General features: G+C 39.8%; 1 protein-coding gene across 2 annotated transcripts in view; it reads left to right on the plus strand.

Moving 5' to 3' along the window:
• Znf462 (zinc finger protein 462) overlaps positions 1 to 15,429 on the plus strand; it is a 146,241-nt gene that overhangs the window by 86,704 nt on the left and 44,108 nt on the right. The window contains exon 8 of one of the 2 annotated variants that reach the window (XR_011369566.1): positions 8,553 to 8,796. The exons of the other annotated variant lie outside the window; for it this stretch is intronic. The gene's annotated coding sequence lies outside the window, so the exon portion shown is untranslated. The remainder of the gene's footprint in view (positions 1 to 8,552; positions 8,797 to 15,429) is intronic. 2 annotated transcript variants of the gene reach the window in all.

Consider the following 15,429-nt stretch of genomic DNA (forward strand, 5'->3'; position numbering starts at 1 on the left):
CCAGGGCAGTATTTGACTGAATGTGCAAAGCACAGCAAACATTTCATGTACTTGTACAGAAAGAGCTCTTGGAGAAGTTTCTCCAGGGCTAGGTTCTACAGCTTCCTCGCGGACACAAATTATTCTTAGATGGCTCGCACAAGTCACTGCCCTTACATCATCCTTTATGTTCATGTACATCAAACCCTTAATCTAGTTCATGATTTTGGGGCAGTGCTAATTATTTCTTTCTCCTGGACCTTCCCTCCTTCTGCTTTACAAAAAGGCTCATTCTGTATGTGTCCCTTGTTTAATTCCTAAAGGAATTGTTTATATCTATTGAATTTTATGGATTTGCATTAAAATCTGCTTTAATAAGTCTTTTAAAAAAAACTAATAATAATGCTCATTTTATAAGAGGAGGAAAAGGAATGAAATGGTGAGTCTCCAAATCACAAAACCTGTAGAGCTAAGTGTCTTACACTAAATCTTTGTGCCTTATTGAAGTCTAACAATAAAAAGACACATCCAAGAAATAACCCAGAGTAATCAGAGTATATAGCCTTTTATATGTGTGGGATGCTGGAATCTTCTACAGCAAAGTAAAGATAAGCTTTTATTATTTATTGATATTTAGAGTTTAAGTTCTTAAATGCATTACAGGTAGTATTAAGTTTAAAAGCCTAGAGTATAAAGAAGTAAGAGATGGTGTGCCTAGATCTTCATGGCTGTAGCTATGAAAGGAGAATGAACTGAATCATGGAGGAAAGACTTCCCAAAAGCAGTGAGACTGGAGTTTGGCCTTGAAGGGTGAATAGACTGTTGCAGGTGAGAACAACATTAGAACATCTTTACAGACTAAAGGATACTGGGAAAATAAAGAGCCTCATCTAGCTAGAGGCAGGATGTGGTGGAAGGCTAACAGGAGGATAGATGTGGCACCAAATAGTGGTCTGTTTCTTAAGAAATCCAAAGAGGATTTGGGATCTGTTAAGAGATAGAGTAAACAGGGAAGGGCAGCAGTGTATTGCCTTTCCCCTGTGCAAGGAGCAGGATGCTGTAGGTGCATTTGGATGCATGTCTAGGTCTTCACTAGTCATAAACGTTCGTCATCCTCTTAAGTGGCTGCAGAGATTTTATTTTTCTTCTGCTTGGGAAACTTAAGTCTACTCACAAGAAGAGTTTTATGGCCTGAATAATATACAATATACCCAGAGGCTTTCCCCTCCTTACCCAGTATCATCTCTATTAAACAGTTTGCAGTAGAATGCTTTCAATATTTGCTCTATGAATATGCATGTAGCTTGTTTTGTTATTATAATTGTTTTTCTTAAACTGGGACCATACTATACAACCAGTTTTTCTTTTCAAAAAAAAATTTTAAGTAGTTATACAAAAGAGCTACCTTTCATTCTCACCCATCCAAACCAGCCCATCCCTTAACCTCTCTCTCTCTCTCTCTCTCTCTCTCTCTCTCTCTCTCTCTCTCTCTCTCTCTCTCTGTATGTGTGTGTGTCTCTCTGGAGATAGAAGTGGAGTTGTAGGGCGTGGCTGCTGTGCCTGAGCTCTTTCACTTAAGGTTAGCCCTCTACCACTTTGAGCCACAGTGCCACTTCCGGTTTTCTGGTGGGTGATTGCAGACAAGAGTCTCACGGACTTTCCTGCCTGGCTGGCTTTGAACCACGATCCTCATATCTCACCCTTCTGAGTAGCTAGGATTACAGGCATGAGCCACCAACGCCCAGCTTAATTCTCTTAACTTTGTAGATACACATATAGATAGATAGATAGATAGATAGATAGATAGATAGATAGATAGATAGATAGATAGATAGACATATGTCTACATATATGTAGGTATATATATATATATCGATGTAGGTATACATTGAGTTCTTGACTTCATTCTCCCCCTTCCTTTTATTCAACTATCCTTCTCCCCTTTACCTTCCCCCACCCCTTGCAAGTACTTGTTTCCTGGTGCTTCTTTTGTTGGGCTCTCAAAGAAATTAGATGAATTAAGTTCTCCCTTGAATCTACCATATTTTAGTTAATACATTTGTAGACACTTGCATACCACCCAATGTACTGTAAGTTTATAAACAAATTTTAGCTTCCACATAGAAGGGAAAATATGCAATGTTGTTTCTCTGGGCCTGAATTAACTTCACCCAGTATAATTTTTTTCCCGTCTTTTCACTCCTTTACAAATGATAAAATATCATTCTTTCTGATGAATGAGTAAAATTCCATTGTGTATGTATGACACTGGGGCATCTAGGATGATTCCATATCTTGGCTGTGGTGATTAATGCTGTAATGACTATGGTTCTGCTGGTGGCTTTACTGTCTCCTGATTTGTAATTTTTTGGATAATGCTTAGCAGGAGTATTGTTGGGTCATAGGGTAGTTGTATGTTTAGTATACTTGTTTATTTATTGATTGAGGAACCTCCACACTATTTCCAAAGTGGTTGAACAAGTTTACATTCCCACCAACAGCAAATACTTGCCAATATCTGTTATTGTTTTCTCGATAAGGACCATACCAATTGAAGTGAGGTGGAATTACAGTGTTGTTTTTGATTTGCATTTCCTTTAGGGCCAGAGATGTTAAGCATTTCTTCATGTGTCTGTTGACCTTTTTATTTTGGCTGATCATGAAACTTGAACTTAGGGCCTATAACTCAGTGTGCTATATCTGAGCTTTTCACTCAAGGGTAGTACTCTACTACTTGGAGCCACAGTACTGCTTCCAGTTTTCTGGTGGTTAATTGGAGATAAGAGTCTCACAGACTTTCCTGCCTATGTGATCATCACATTTCAGCCTCCAGGCCTATTAGCCATTTTTACTTCTGAGATAACTCTCTTAGTTCACTTAGTCCATTTATTAATTGGGTTGTTGGTTTTTTGAGAGTTTAATGTTTTAAGTTCTCTGTATATTATGGATAGTAGGCCATTGTCTGATATGTAGCTTGTTGGCTATGTTCTTTGCTATACAGAAACTTCCTAGTTTGAATCTTTCTTTGATTTGCTGTGCTTCTGGATCTTTACTAAAGAAAGTTTCTGCCTCTTTCAAGGAGTCCTAATGGTTTCTATTCCTTTCTATAATGGTTTCATGGATTCAGGCCTTACATTGAAGTCTTTAATCCATTGTGAATTGATGCTGTGCATGGTGATATATAAGGATCTAGTTTCAGTTTTCTGCATGTGGATATTTATTTTTGCCAGCCCTATTTGTTGAAGAGGCTTTCTTCTAGCCTATGTATTTTGCTGCCTTATCGACTATTAGATGGCTATAGGCCTGTGGGTTTACTTGTGGGTCTTCTATTCAGGCCTGTTTTTGTGTCAGTACCAAGCTGTTTTCATTACTATAGCTCTGTAGTAGAATTTGAAGTTTGATATTATATTTTTAAAGCACTGTTTTTTTCTGCTGAGGTTGCTTTTGTGACTCAGTGCCTTTTGTAACTCCATATGAATTTTTGTATTGCCTTTTCTATCTTGTTAAAGAGGGATGTTGGGATTTTGATGGGTATTGCATTGAATTTGTAGATTGCTTTGGGCAGTATTGCCATTTTCACGATGTTAATTCTGTGAGCCCAGAAGCATAGGAAGTCTTTCCATTTCCTTATGTCTTCTTCAATTTTCTTCAATATTTGTTCTATGAATATGCAAATAGTTTGTTTTGTTATTATAATTGTTTTTATATAAAACCTGGGCCATACTATGCAACCAATTTTTCTTTAGCAAAGTTTTATTCTCATTTGATAGGCTTTAGCCCATCTAATTTTGCTTTAGGTTTGAAATGAGGGTCCACATATACAAACATATAAACAAGAAGAGGAAAACATTTCTTTCAAATAAAGTGTTGAGTACTTAAATCCCTTGGGTTTTTTTCTTTTTTTAAATGTGTGATACATGTATTTAAGGTGAAAGTTTTACGAATTGAAAGGCCTTTGAGATTTTACTAAACTAAACTAAAGTAATTTCATTGCATGGCTCATTCATGTCCTCGAAGATGACTTAGGTAGAACCTTTATCCGTACTGTTTACTCAAGACAATATATTTAAGATACTAGCAAATAATCTATAAGCTAAATTATAAAAATCAAGACTGTCTAGACTATTGAAGTAATGGGCTGAAAAGATTATATTAAGGGATAAATAGAAAACATGTTGGGTGACTTCTGACCCTTGTATTCACTTGTATTTTGGGACTTGCCAAATATTCACATAATTATCGGTTACCATATCTGTCTCCCTAACTTCAACTGTGAGCCTCTGAGGTCAAAGACTGTTTCCTATTTATTTTCAAAGCTATAGCACTTGGTAGACCATTCAATAAATATTTCCTAAATTGATTTGAATAAGAGCTGCAAAGGCAACCATATAGAAAGAAAGCCAAGGAAGAACAGTTTATGTGTTTGAAAAAGCCTGGGAATCTGAATGACTGCAAGTACAAAAAACTAAATTTGGAAGTCAGAAGACTCTGGCTGCATTTATCTCAGGTGTGCTGTCTTGCATTGCTGTACTTGCTTTGATTACTCCCCCTTCCCAAAGTTATCTAACCCTTTGCCGTCTGTCACCATTGACCACGCTGTATCCCTTTTAATTGTCTGCAACCCAAACGGCTGATAAACAGCCAAGAAGAATGGATGTGTTCCTTCCTTTTTGTTACATCTTGACAATATTTCTGCTTCCTTATTTAAGGTCTCCTCTCAAATGCCTGTTCTCTGCTTACGTTCCTATCTTCCAAAATGTTCTTTCATCTTCTTCCATGAACCAAGTGCCAGGCTTCTTTTCAATTCCAGCTGTGAAATTCCAACACACTGGACTCAAGGGTAGTAACTCAGCTCCTCAGCTGGGGAGATGTGCTTAATGATAGTCTATGGCTGGTTTTATTGTAATTGCTTCATCTCAACTCCTCAAACAAAGTGTCTCTAACCACTACTTTGAGCACCCCTTTCCTTTTAACCAATATATTGAGGTTGGTCATTCTAGAGGACTTTCTCCAGCATCCTGGTTTTCCAGCCCGTGTCCTTCTCTGGTTTCCAAGTTTGCCAAACTCCAGTACTGACTAACCCTTCTGCTTTCATCTCCTCTAATGATAGCCCATCTTTCTGGCTCGAATCTCTGTCTTTTCCAATCTTTTTTCCACATTATCGTGGTTAATCACAAATGGGATTTTCTTTTAAAAATCAATGTGAGCCTATTCAGATTTATCCCAGTATCATGTTAGTTTACCCGTAAATATTCCATGGAATTTTCTCAAGCAGAGGCAGGAATAGAGTCATAACCAATGTGCTAGAAGTTGCAGATAGCTGTCATCTGTCTTTCTTGTCCCAAAGTAAATGAAGTGAGCAGCTGTAGAGTTAATAGCTGTGGCAATCACAGATTATTGTACTTGCAAGTTGTGATTTTATTATTGCTCTGATTTTACAGTATTTTAAAATTTTGCCCATGGGTAGGTTTTTAATTAGGAATACAGAGAAGGAAAAATGAAGTCATTCACTACTACCTTGCGTACAAGCAAGTGTAATGCCACCACACCAACCCTTCTGTTCAAAGAAACATAGTCATTATGATTACCAAACCACAGACAGACAGTGAATTGTAAGGGAAATTCCCCCAAAACACATTAAAAACAGCAAATTCTATATGTTGTTATGGTAACAATAAAGATCATTTTTGCTAATAGATCTGCAGTATACTTTTACATCTTGGTTTATTACTCCATGATGGAAGCCTGAAAAAAATTAAGTTCACTGTATAAATAATTTTTTTCTCTCTTTGAAAATAATAGGTTTTATTTTCTGTGACTTGAAATGCTTCATTCTTATGTAGCTTTACCCCAGTATCTCTAAGCCATAACATATCTAGGACAGTGGGTTAAGTTATATGAGTGTCATCCATTATATGTGGCCAAAGAAGCAAAAACTTTGAGAGCTAGAGGACAGAGATGTGAAGTGCCTGTCCATTTCAAAGGCAGATTGACTGATTGACTGATTGATTCTTGTTATCTTAGAGCAGAGACAGCAAAGCATTGTAGAAGAGAGCAGTTGTGTAAAACAACAATACACCCATTGGGGGTGGTTTTTATACTAATAGGTATCATCCCAGTTGCAGAGGTCTAATGGGGCTGGCCTAGAACGCAACTGTGAAGGACATTGTGAGACCAGCCAAGCCCCAGAACCCCAGCCGCTCCTTGCAGACCAGAGGGGACAGCTCTCCTCATGCTCCTGAGCTTCTTGCATCCAGAAGGGACTCCTGGTTATTGACAGCAACAGATCTGCAGCATGTGATCATTCCACAAGCTGGGCCAATTCCACCCCAGGCATTCTTGCTTATAGTGGCTCTCGTCAAGCACTCTTAGTCAGGGGAAGCATCCAGACCGTTCCGTGGAACCCTCTTCCCCAATTCATGGCAGTTGTTTGTCAGCCGTGTTGGAGCCATGCTGCCGTACTGGCATGGAGTGTGACTCTTGCTGTGTTTCACTGGATTCATTTTGATTGAGCAAATGCCAGCTAGGATCATGTTCACCCAACTGGAGCTACTGAAAAGTAGAGACAAATGACCCTTTTGAAACCCGTTCTCAGGATAGCCCATCTTTGCTTCGTAGACTTCAGATCACTGTGGGGATGCGAGGCCCCCACCGCTGGGGTGCTGCTGCAGGTTCAAGCTGAGGAAATATTGAAATGGGCAGGCTTATGTAGACTATTATGTTAGCTTTAGATCATGCCTGAGTATTGTTAGATACTGGTTTTTGTGACACTTAAAATACTGATACCAACTTTATGAGATGTTTTCAAAGATCAAATGAGATAACATGTGAGAGAGCTTTCATAGTCTACATGACTATAGAAATATTATTAAAGCAGAAGAGAAACACATTCCTTATTAATTTGTAATAACTGAACATCAACCAGAAAGTGGTGAGGATTCTTGGAAGTTAAGTGAAGTTCTTTTACATTGTGTGTGCAGTTCTCAACAATTGGCTGTTTGGAAAGTGGCACCTAATCTGGTGCCCTGTTTGATAGAAATTTATTTGAATTTCAAGGCCTGCAACATCTTACATAGGAAGCTACAGTGCTTCCCACGCAAATGGGCTGGTAGAATGCATTGATAAATCTCAGTGCTCAATAACATTACTATTATTTTCAGCATGCATCAATGCACATTCTTAATTAATGGTGACTAGTATTGTGTAAACATTGTTTCATTTCATCCACAGACAGGAATTTCCATGATTATCTCCCTGATACTTTCAGTGGGAGTAAAATAGTGTTAAGAAAGTTGTTTGACTTGGGAAAAGTTGAGGCAGAAGGATTGTGAAGTCAAAGCCAGACGGGGTTTTGCAGGGTTCAAGGCCAGCATGGGCTACATGGTGAGACCTTGTCAGCCTCTTCCTTGAACCCTTTCCACTGTTTTTTCTCTTAAAAAGTCTAAGGCATCCTAATGAGCTCCCAGAAAAGTGCTCCATACTTTTGAGATATTAATGCCATTCTTGGATCTGACCTTTGGCAACTTGATGCCTACAGTTGTAGTCTTATCCTCTAAATCTCTTAAAAAGACCTGCATTCCCACCTTCTGCTTCTTGCCACTTATTTTCTCCTCTGAACCTTTCACAAATGGTATTCTGCCTTCAATTATTCATTATTGTTCTACTTGCCTGAAGTAATATCTTAGCTACTACCAGTGGCATATTGTTTGGGAAAGAGTCCCTCCTTTCTCTCTCCCCGTCATGGCTTTCATAGGAGCCATTGGTAAGTCCAGATAAACAAGTCCATGGCCTCTAACCTTGCTTCATCCTCCTTTTTTTTTTTTTCTTGTTTGTTTTTATGTGTAACATTTAACACTGGGGATCTTCTTCCCAGGCAAATTCTCCTTGCTTTGGGTCTGGCTTGCTGTTTGTTTCAGGCTCCTCTCTGGCCTCTTTGACAGTGGTTAAATCTAGTCAGGTGGAAGTTGTGTCCTTTGCTTAATCATAAGATTATAAAACAGTAAGTCATGATTTGGGTTTTCTTTTTCCAGAGCCCCACTATCTTCCAGCCACACTGTTAGGAGCAGACACTGACTCCCATGGGTGTGTGCCATCCTTGGAGCACTCACACATTGTAGTACCTGACGTACTCATCTCCCCTAACAACCTGAGAGCTCTTGAGATATCAGGTCTCATTATCTCATCTAACTTAGAGTAGACACAATAACACAAAAATAAGCAAACCATTTATAAAGAGCTCATCCATGCAGAAGGACATTAGTACAAAATAACATTACCAAATGACATTAAGTTGGCACAGGGGATGTTAAAACTTAAGGAGTTTAAGGCTCAGGACCGGAGCAGGGTGGGGCATGAGGAGGGGTGGGGGGAACAAAACATAAAGAAAAACACTTAGGGAATAAAATGCAGATCTAGAAACTGTTGAGACTCAGTTTTAGGACGTAGACTAAAGAGTCTCAGCAGATCATTGCAAGTTATGGACCACATGGTCACCTCTACATTTTTATTGTTCTTCTGTAAGGAGATCAGAAAAAAAAAACAGACTACTGAGTTTCCTTCTTTCCTTTTCATAGGTAGAACCATAATCTATTCCAGGTGGGAACTCAGTAGAAGCAGTAGGAACTGAATTTCAAGTGAACAGTTTGAAAGTGCCCATAAAGCCCAACGGAGAAAAGATATTGGCTTCTTACTTCACAAAACGAGCCCTGGGTCGCAGGGCTGCCATCATCAATAAGGAATCCACTTGTACTAAGCTGCCTTCCCCATCTAAGAGAGAATTGATCAGAACTGTGGGTGCAATTTATAGACACAGAAAAGGTAAAAATGTGAGCTCATGCTTCCCCTGCTTAAAACCTTTCATGGCTGTCTACTTGGCCTTCAGATTAAATTCTAAGGCCAGCATGGGAAGCCATTATTTGGGCCATATGCTTCTCCCTGGGATCATTGCTCACCACGCCTTGTCTTTCAAAGGGTCCCACTGTCTCCTCCCCAGGCCTTGCTGCTCCTTCTTCCTGGGATCTTTTTGCTGCTTCTTTCCCTCTGCACTTCACTACCTTTCCACTTGTTTTATGGACCTTCAGTGGAAAGAAGGAAAGAGCTTCCTGTCAGACAGGCAGACCCTTAAGCTTTTCAAATTGAATAGCAGGCAAAAAGCCCCGAGGGGCAGTATGTGCTTATTGGAGCCAGATGTCCCCAGGGAAGCTGTGACACCTTCATCAGTCACAAAGTAAAGCTCCCAATCCATGCAAGCTGAGAGGCTTGTGACAAAATCTCCCTGAGATGGCAAGGGGAGAGCCAGATAATCACCATGAGGTGGCAAGAAATGCTGAAATGGGAAAGCCACAAGGGTGGTGGGTGGGACAGACCGGTTTGGAGTGACAGGGAGGCAGAGAAAGAGGTGATGGTCATGGGAATAATGGGCCACGCGGATAAATTGGACTCCAAGACTCTTGCGCAGAAATAAAGGCAATCATGAGAATGTTCAGAGGAAATAAGACCCAAGAATAGTTGCCAGGAAAGTCACTATAGTTTGGGAATTAAGTTGGCTCTGGCAGCCTTTCTTAGGAAGTTGATAAGTGACCAATCTGCGTGCATTGTTACCTAACAAAATGAGGGGTTGAATCATTCTGTCTATGACAATATTCAGGTAGAACCCTGCCTTTGAACTGGATCCAGTCCCCACAGTCAACCCTCTTCCTGCGTTAGCCATCTCCACCTTACAGCAGAGCCAACAGGCTGATGCCAGCGGTAGCCATGTTTTTTGTTTTGCGTAGAGTCAACCAGGCAAAAAAAAAAAAAGATACAGCATCTACCTTGTGTGCCTAGAGCTGGGATGAGTATCACACGTACTTACAGTAGTGGAAGACATTCCCACTCCACTCGACTGTGCAGTCTACTTAGAAAGATGAGCTTCTTTTCATCCATATAAAACTGTAAATATGGTCTAGGAGGTAGCTCAAGTGGTAGAGCAGCTGCCTAGCAAGTATGAGGCCCTGTGTTCAAATCCTAGTACCATTAGGGAGTGGGGGTGGGGGAGCATTGTATAGCCAGGCAATGGTGGCTCATGCCTGTAATTCTATCAACTCAGGAGGCTGAGATTCTGAGGATCATGGTTCAAAGCCAGCCCAGGTAGGAAAGTTGGTGAGATATTTATTTCCAATAAACCCCCCGAAAACTGAAAGTGGCACTATAGCTCAAGTGATCAAGCACTAGCCTTGAGCAAAATGTGCTCAGAGACAGTACCCAGGCCCTGAGTTCAAACCCCACGACTGACCAAAAAAAAAAAAACCCAAACCAATGATAAATATTATAATTCAGTGCAAAATTTATATGATATAGGAAGAATCACTGGACAAATGAAGAGCAGAGATCTGCTTGGTTGAGAATCTTCACATGTCTACAAAGAGACTCATGAGCCTGCTCTGGAAAGCTGAAAATTGTTCCCTGTTTCCTTCCTCTGTTTCTTCATCTAGAAAAATGGGAAGCAGAAATTCCATCAAGTCATAGGCAAGCTGGAGACTTTTATAAGAAGCACCAGAGACTAGCTTGACAGCTGCTAACTGAGATAGCTGGTAACTAAGATAGTAAAGGGTGAACCTGGTTCTCATGTTCTATCAGATCCCTCTGGCTTCTTGGAGGATTATGTCCTGCACCTGAGCCCAGTATCCCTAAAGAATATTCCTGTCTGGTTGAGTTTGGAGTAGAGGAGCTAGCCTAAGGGAAGAACTTCAATGATGATTAAAAATATAGCTTTGACACAGAGCAAAGAATTTTTTTCCTTACATTGTATGGGACGAGGCGAAAAGAATAGGGAAAAAAGAGGGGTGTGGGGTGGGAATGAGAAGAGAAACCCACTGAGTTTGTTGGTTCAGAGACATCACCTCGGGGACAGTTTTAGAATAGCCTTGTGCTTTGAAGTATGGCTGCTCATGCCTCTTCTTGATCAACAATCACCCTGCTCACCTGATTTCCATACCATTACTTAGAGCTCTCCATGTATCTAAATATATATACTCATGCCTAGATGTCCCCTTTCTTCCTGATTCATCTTTTAAGAAATCTCCACAATAGTTTCCTGTCCAGGCTGTCACATCTCTGTTTCTCGTCAGCCACACATTGTGACAGGCTCCTTGAAGTCAGTGGGCATCTTCCCTCCAGCCAGGTCTTGAGGAAGCATATGGCTTTACCCAAGACCTGTTAGCTCTAAATACCATGTGGGGTTATGCTCAAGCTCTCTATGGTAGAGGACCAGGTCATTTATAGAAAGAGGCTTTTGTACTCTACGCTTTTCATTGGATCTTTCAGCCTGGTAAAGACATCTATATGATCTAAACGAACAGCAGGAAACATTACTTCCTCATCATGCTATTCAAAAGAGTCACAGGTTGAATTATGCATTTGGTATTGTAAGAGCTTCTCAATTAACAATGGCAGATGCCACCCAGAGTTTCCTTCAACAACAGCACCCCCCAAAAAAAATTAAAAATTAAAAAAAAGAAAAGGCTCCTTGGCCACACATCCATATGTTTCTCTGCAAAATTCCAGCCTGTTTCAAGGAAGGGTTTAAAAAATAGAGAGAGGCTGTAGGTTATGAATTCCATTTAGTGCAGAAGGAATACCTAATGGCTATAGCAGAAAAAAGAACACTTTTTTTTTTTTTTGAAAACTGGGGCATTCAGGTGCCCCAGGGTATGTTCCTGTTTCTTCTGACAACTGTCCCAGTAACATGAAGCCATCTCTGCTTTTCCGAGCTACCATAAGACCATATGCAAAATGAATCGTCTGTATGTTCTGTATCTAGGACAAGATGGAGTCCCTAGTCTATTCTTGCCTAATGGAGGAAAATTGGTAAAGCATTTGTACAGAAAAAAATGTTGTTCCAAGCAGCTGAAAGTCATCCAGAAATTCCTTATGGATTGCCAATGGCTCTATTTGCATGGCCTTGGCATTGACTATGGAAAAGTCTTGGCGTGCTAAATGCAGTTCAGGTGTTCTACCTGAGCATTTCACAAGTATCTGTGTCTACCAGTGGCCATACCAAGGGAGGAAGAAAGCTGCTGGAGGAACCATTTGAAATGACATCGGGTTTCCAATGTCTGTTTTCACTGATTTAGGATCAAAACTAGAACATAATGCCTTTGGTTTCTTGGGATAGTCATGAATTCCATTGCGTTCAAATTCCAGTTTTCAGAAGTCATTGTCCAGATCATTTACAAAGGTCTAGACTTGTTTTGGTAAAAGTGGGTTAGTGTTTCAGAGGGAAGGCATCATTAAACCAAAGTGCAGAGTGTCATTGGATCGTTCAGGTTTTCCTTTGACTCTTGAGTTGTCCATCCAACCCCTGTGTTCAGTTTGAACTCTACGTGTTTTCAACTGCTTATTGAGCACTTGATTTAGGCTAGGCCTTGAGCTGATTTGGGAGCATGTCAACTTACAAAAAGTTAAAAAGTTATAGATAGATGAATACATGCATGGATAGCCTGCTTTCAAAGTCTGGTGGGGTAAAAGAAATTGATCTTAATATAGCATGATGAGCACCAGTAGGAGAGACCCAGAGGGAGACTTGAGTAAGCGTATCCAAAAAACAGAGGAAAATCTTCATAGTGACAGCAGATTAGAACTGAGTTCAGCTTGATAGATTAGTAACAGTACATCAAGCTGAAACATCTAAGGAAGGGTATTGCAAGAAAGTTAATATTAGAAACGTTCTCTGCAGCTGGCATTAGGCAGTGTGGGAAGAGTGTGGGTCTAGGGTGTAATTGATTGGGAAAAGTACAAAAGAGCTGATTCCCATGGTCCAGAGTACGGAATATTCTTCTAGTAAAAAGGAATAGCATGATCATACTTACATTTTAGGATGCCAAGGAATCTGAAGAGAATAAGAAATCGGGAAATAGAAAATCAGTCAGAAACATTTTGCAGTACCAGTTCCCACAAGGGCCCCTCAGGGCCGGAACTAAGCAGTGGCAGTGGACTAGTAAGTAGATCATATGCCTTCCAGAAAGCTGAACCAGTGGAGAGCGATTTTTATGACTTATTGAAGAAAAGACAAGGAATCAGAGCATTTATTTTTATTTTATCAACTTGATAAATGGTGATGCCATTGGGAGAGAAAAAGAAATACAGAAAGGCCAATGGACTTGTCTCCAGAGACAAGTGTGAAAAGAAAGCCCAGGAATCTTCTTTGTCCTAGGCTGGACCTGCCTGGAACTCTCCCCCAAATACAGAGAGAATGTTACATGGAGTGCGAAGCCTTGGAGATACCCTTTTATATGCATTAGACTGTGATAGAAAACAATATCTCAAAAAAAAAAAAAAAAAAAAAAGAGCCACCACCTCCTTTGCTTCTCCCTCCTCCTTCCCCCTCCCCAATGTCTCTGCAGTTTTGAAGAGTCATTTTTTGTTTGTTTGTTTTAGTTTTTCTCTCATCTACCCCCTGATCATATTTCAAGGATTTGTTTTTACTCATCAGAATGACAGGAAGTTTTCAGTGTGTGTTTCCTTCAAGTTTGGCCTCAACCTTATTTTGAGGAATAGGCGTTTGTTTTTCCGTTTGCCTCCATGACAACCAAGCCTAGAATTCCTATATATAGTCATCCAGCATCCATTGTCTCACCCTGGCCATTGTATCATAATCTTGTGTGTCCAGGCCAGAGAACTCCACTGATGATAGAAGACAAGGAGGTGCCAGAGTCCTTGGCCTGGAGATTTTCAAGGCATAATCAAAAGAAGGAAATAAAATAGTGTAACTGCCTCTAGAGATTTATTCTCCCCCTTAGAGGCTATGCAGAAGAAGTTGAAATGGTTCATGTTCTAAAGCTTAGCTTCTAGCACAGTTTTCTTTTGAAATAGCTTGTTGTAAAGCACATTTGAGATTCTTAAGGAAATCATTGGAAAGAAGCCTTGAAGATCTGTAGTTTTTGTTGTTACTCTGGATGTGAGTTTTCTTTGGTGTTATTAGCACAAAGTGAACAGCAAGTATCTTGAGAAAGAGAGTTAAATTGGGGGCATAGGCATTCAGACAAACCCTAAAAAGTCACCTTAAAAAGTATGCTTTCTGAAGTCATGTGGCAAACTGTTCTAAAAGCTTAAGTCTGTATATTTATGGATATGCAGCCCATACATGCATCTAACTAAGTGTGGTTGTATAGTTCTCCACAAATTCAGCTCAGCAAACTTTTTATCTTAAGGACCTACCTAGGCACTTCTAAGCACTTGAGATATATCAGTTGAAAAAAAAACAGCAAGAATCCTCACCCCCTGTGGTGCTTACATTGCAGTTTTAAATAGGCAGAAACAATATCCTGTGTGCCTTTATAACCACAGTTGTCCACAACTTCAGTCCAGCAAACATTTCCTTAAGTGTCATAATTAAATAATTATGATGATAATTAAAGTGCATTTAGTTTATAAAGAACTTAACAGATTATCCTGTCTAAAATCACGATAAAAAATATTGTGGTTACAAAAAACATACAACATGAAATCTGATCTACCCTCTTATCAGATTTTCAGTGTACAGTACAGTAGTACATTATTGTCTAACTTTTGCGTTTCACATGACTATAATTCTAGTTGAACAGTAACTTCTCACTTTCCTCTCCACCTTGCCAATGACAACCCCTGTTCTATTTTCTAGCCCTTTGAGTTGATTCCTCTATGTACCTTGTACTAGTGCACTCATGTAACATTTGTCCTTTAGTGACTGTCATATTGCCCTTAGCATAATATTCTCCGGTTTTATCCATGTTGCATCACAGGACAGGATTTCCTTCTTTATTTAAAGGTTGAATACAACACTCCAGTGTGTGTGTGTGTGTGTGTGTGTGTGTGTGTGTGTGTGTGTGTGTGTGTGTGTGTGTGTGTGTGTGTGTGTGTGTGTGTGTGTGTGTGTGTGTGTGTGTGTGTGTGTGTGTGTGTGTGTGTGTACATTTTCCTTCCACTTACCTGCCCATGGACATTTAGGTTGTTTCTACCTCCTGGCTACTAGAAGCAATGTTGAAGTAAGCTTGCAACATTGGGAGGGTGAGCAGTCACCTCTTGCAGAGCCTTATTTCAGGCTTTTTGGGATTGCCAGAGCATACCAGAGTTCTATTTTTCTTTATTAAAGGAGAACTGATGCTGTTTTCCATATGGCAGAACCATTTCCCATTTCCACTAATACCATACAAAGTTCCCTGTTTCTTCACATAGTTGCCAACACATATTTTATAGTTTTTTTTTTTAATAATGCTATCACTACCTGTAAGCTTTCTCCTAAATTTATTTTCACTGTGATACAGGGTTGAGCCCAATTGGATGCTCTATTTCTCTCCTGCCTAGACCACACTCCTACATTATAGCACATACGATTATAGCTTCAATTTCTTTTAAGCAGAATTAGAACTGGGATATTTGCGAAACAGTCTTAGAACAGAGTTCTAGATTTTTATGTTCTCAATCTTTTATAGT

The sequence above is a fragment of the Dipodomys merriami genome, unplaced genomic scaffold (genome assembly GCF_024711535.1).
Source record: "Dipodomys merriami isolate MVZ:Mamm:240054 unplaced genomic scaffold, mDipMer1.0.p SCAF_11, whole genome shotgun sequence".
NCBI classification, from domain to species: Eukaryota; Metazoa; Chordata; class Mammalia; order Rodentia; family Heteromyidae; genus Dipodomys; species Dipodomys merriami.